Genomic DNA, 4437 nt, shown 5'->3' on the forward strand with positions numbered 1-4437 from the left:
GATGATTTTATGTTGGGGTTTTTTTGTTCTTTTTTTAATCTTTGTTTCTCTGCTGTTTGTTTGTATGTTTATATGTTCAATAAATCAAATCAAAATCATATATATATATATATATATATATATATATATATATATATATATATATATATATATATATATATATATATATATATAGGTCTACACCTTTGAACCAATCACGGCCATCTTCGTTTTTGCGGAAGGGTGAAAAGCGAGAACATCTGACCAGCTAGAAATGCACGAAGCGCCCCTCGCTGTTCAACATTCAACAAGGAAACAGTGATTAATTCTGCGAGAACAGAATTAATTGCAGCGTCCATTCATCCATGTTAGGTTTGTTTGTTAGCTCCGGCGTCGACGACCATCAATCGGAGGAAATCAACGGGCTCGGTACAAGATGTATTCTCCGGAGTTTGTGAACTCACGAATACTGAGAGAATTCATCTTGCGAGAGCAAGGTTACCTCTCTAGTACCTGTAATGAAAATGAAGTCTGAATTGAATGAGAATAGTTGATATGAGGAATATTGCAGTTTTACAAGAAAAGCAGTCATTTTAATTGTAAGTTGAAGAAAACTATTTAGTTATGAAAACTTAATTTCACAGGGAAAAGTAATTTTATGAGAATAGATTGGTAATGGTAAAAAATAAAAAAAGTCATATGTTATGAGAATGTCGTAACACTATGAGAGTATTTTTTATTTTTTTAATTTAAATCCCACATTTATGAGAAAATTGCATATAACGGGGAAAATCAATATGAGTCATAGTGTATGCCAGAATAAAGTAATATTGCAAGACACAAGAGCAAAAAAGGAACAGCTTTATGAGAAAAATGTAATATGACAGAAATAAAGTCATAACAGCTTAGAGCAAAGACACAATTTTACAAGAAAAAGCTGTATTGAAAAAGAAAAAGCTGTATATTGTCATACAGATGTGGTTGCATTGTCACTCAATGTTTTGTCAATTGTAATTCTGATAACAAATCAAATCAGTAGATTACAAATGAGTGAATGTGTTTCCACTTCAAATGGGGAAGTGGTGTTGTGAAATGAGGTGGGTGCACAAGCTCAGAGGCTGGTGTAAGATCAAACGAGCAGCAACACACGCAACCCCGAGCCTAAGAGAGAAAAGCCACGGAGCCGACGAGACTGGTCACTAAACGACTATGAGGAGATGGAGAACTTCACAAGGTGCGATTTCTCCGATTTGCCGATGACCCCATCGTTCATCCCAGTGATCTTCATTCTCATCTTCATCTTGGGCCTATCTGGCAACATCGTGGTCCTTTTCACCGTGTGGCGGGTGAGGGCGAAGTGGCGGGCGCCCACCATCTATATCGGCAACCTGGCCCTGGCTGACCTGGCCTACATCATCACGATGCCCGTGTGGGTGGCGTTCTTCATCATGGATCGCCAGTGGCACTTCGGGGTGGTCATGTGCAAGATGATCAACTTCATGTTTCCTTTCAGCGTGTTTACCAGCGCCTTCCTCCTCACCTGCATGAGCTTCGACCGCTACCTGGCCATCGTGCATTCGCTGTCCAGTACCCATCTGCGCACTCGCGGTCACGTACATGCCTCCCTTGCCGCCGCCTGGACGCTGTCGGGCCTCCTGTCTGTGCCTAACCTCGTGTTTTCCACCACCTGGCAACACCCGAGCAACAACCAAACTTTATGCATCCTTGACTTCAGCCTGGTAACGACCAGTAGGCAGCAGTGGGGACTGTGGCACGCAGGGTTCAGCTTGACGTTGAGCGCCCTGGGGTTCCTGCTCCCCTTCCTGGTCATGATGGTGTGCTACGGGTTGATTGGCTATACCGTGATGCGCCACTTCAACATCCGCCACAAGGAGGACCAACGCAAGTGGCGACTCTTGAGGATTATCACCATCGTGGTGGTGGTCTTCACCGCCTGCTGCATGCCCTACCATGTGTACATAGTCACAGGAGCCCTCTATGGACTGGGCCTGTTCCCATTCACCTGCGCTTTTGAGCGCATCGTGCTACTGACCTTCCCATATGTCTTCACCCTGGCATCTGCCAACAGCTGCCTCAACCCCTTCCTCTACGCCTTCTTAGACCTGCGTTTCAGGTCACAGTGCCTGGGCCTGCTTCACCTCAAGAGGTTCCGCCAGACATCCACCAAGTCTAGCATGCCTGCAGGACTCAGACTCAAACAAGTCAAATAACGCTAGTTGCTTATTTCCAGGTTCTTGACTTTTTGGTCTACTGACTATTGATAGCTATTGGATAAATTTCAAGGACCCAAACGTAAAGTAGACTGTGGAATGCAGCCTATAACGAATAAAACAAACAATGTAATATATTATTTCTATTCTCCCTGTGTGGTCTTTGCTTTATAGAATATCTTTTTAATCCAATAATGTCCATGATATTATTATTAAAACTGCCGAATTTGCATATTCATATACGTGTGAGCCGGGAAGTGTGACGTGAAACAGCCAGCCTCACCTCAAATTGCATAATTGGTTACAGAAACCAGACCCGGCTGCAGAAAGAAATTACAGTGGGGCATTACATTTTTTGGGATGTGTCGGTGTGTGTGTGTGTGTGTGTGTGTGTGTGTGTGTGTGTGTGTGTGTGTGTGTGTGTGTGTGTGCGTGTGCAGGGGGTGGGGGGGGGGTGGGGGTGGGGGGGTTGTATCTCTGTGCTGTTGCCGCTGTTGTCATGTCTGGGTTTAGTTGGAGTAGAGTTCATGACCGTGCGCCAGAGTTCACGACCCATTACGTGTCTGTTTTGGTATTGATGTAACTCCATCCAGTTTCAACTAGTTTGGCTATATGATGTCTGGACTTTGTGATGTCAGGAGTCTTTTATGCTATATGATGTTTATGGATGGCCGGAACTATCTGTAATTACTGGGTTAACAGCCAATCAGAGAATTCCATGTCAGTACTGGTACTCACATGTCTGGCCACAACCAATGAGATTGATTAACTGTCTATTTAAGGGTCTGACAATTGTGTGTGTTTTGCCGGATTATTGACAAACTGTCATGTGTACAGCGTCTCTGAGTTTCTGCCTCTCGATGTGAATAAATGGAGAAAATCTTATTTGTGTCTGTATTTGGGATCCAAACCTTTCAGTACACAACAGCTGTGACCGAAAAGCCATCCTGGGAGAATGACGGAACGCAGAGCACCTCCTTCAGGTTCACATGGATATCGCGGCCTTCGCTGTTCCTTATGAGAACCTTGGCCGTGCCTTTCTTCAGTGCAATCCCGCTGGTCCGCCCTTCCGTCAGCCAACTCGAGAATGTGGCTCTGAAGCTTGGATTAAACTCCTCGAACATCTCGATGTCGGTGATGATGTGCTTCGTAGCTCCCGAGTCGACCATGAGGCCCTTCACTTTCATCGCGCTGACAGGAACGTGCACCTTAAATGTGAACGTGTGGTCCTCCTCGCTTTATCCCGCTTCCTCCGCCGACATTGTGCATCCTTGTTTGTGGCACGCTTGCAGAGGCTGCACCACTGTCTTTGCTCTCTGCGCTCTCCGGCCGACGCACACTGCGGCTTTGAGCCTTTTTGGCCACAATTGAATGAAGCAGGTGACCTTTACGGCCCAATTGTCTCTTCCTTTCACCTTCATCACACTGTCCTCTCCTGAGCTTGAAGCACCAAATCTCTAAGTGCTGTCATAGCTTCTCAATATTGATTTGAACTGGGTGAAAGTTATCTTGTCATCATTCTGTGTAACGTGAACAGAGAATGGTTTAAATGTGTCAGGCGGGCCCTTTAAAACCATTGCGGGGAGCAAACTGTCACTCAGTGTCTCTACTGTGTTACGCAACGCTATGATGGCAGTCTCTGCACGGATAATATAGTCCGTGACACTCCCGTTCACACCTTTTATAAGGAATGTCAGCTCCGAGTACAAATTAGTTACACACGGATTTCCTTTACCTAAATAATGATCACGCAGAATCTGCAGCGCCTTTCTGTCGTCATCATCAAGTGACAAACTTTTGTCGCCCAACAACTGAATGAGAACTGCGTACGCCTTTTACTAGCACCTTCAGCAGCTTCACTCAAAATAGTGGTCTTTAGGTCTAGCAGATGCAAATGTGCCAGGATCTTTGTTTTCCACACTTCATAATTATTTTCATCTCCATCAAAACATAAACGGTTCCATCGGCTTCCAAATTCTTTCCGGTACCTACTGCTGGGCTCATAACCTGTTGGCACAGCCATGCCATAGGACTTGAAAATGCCGGTAGACGGAGTAAAAACACAACACACAGTTTTTGCGTTCGGCCTGCATGCAATTGACTTTGTGAATGAGCAGGCAGCCATTTATTGAATTAACACAGGTGATATATTATTAAAGGACAGCTCTTGTCAAAATCTGATTTATGACCCTCCTATTAGCCGTTATTTTGAATTAAGCCCCGCCCC

General features: G+C 44.7%; 1 pseudogene; it reads left to right on the plus strand.

Annotated features, from left to right (window-relative positions):
• The first annotated feature begins 1071 nt into the window (after positions 1-1071).
• Positions 1072-2210, plus strand: LOC144016607 (apelin receptor B pseudogene; annotated as a pseudogene).
• The last annotated feature ends 2227 nt before the right edge of the window (positions 2211-4437 follow it).

The sequence above is a fragment of the Festucalex cinctus genome, chromosome 3 (genome assembly GCF_051991245.1).
Source record: "Festucalex cinctus isolate MCC-2025b chromosome 3, RoL_Fcin_1.0, whole genome shotgun sequence".
NCBI lineage: Eukaryota > Metazoa > Chordata > Actinopteri > Syngnathiformes > Syngnathidae > Festucalex > Festucalex cinctus.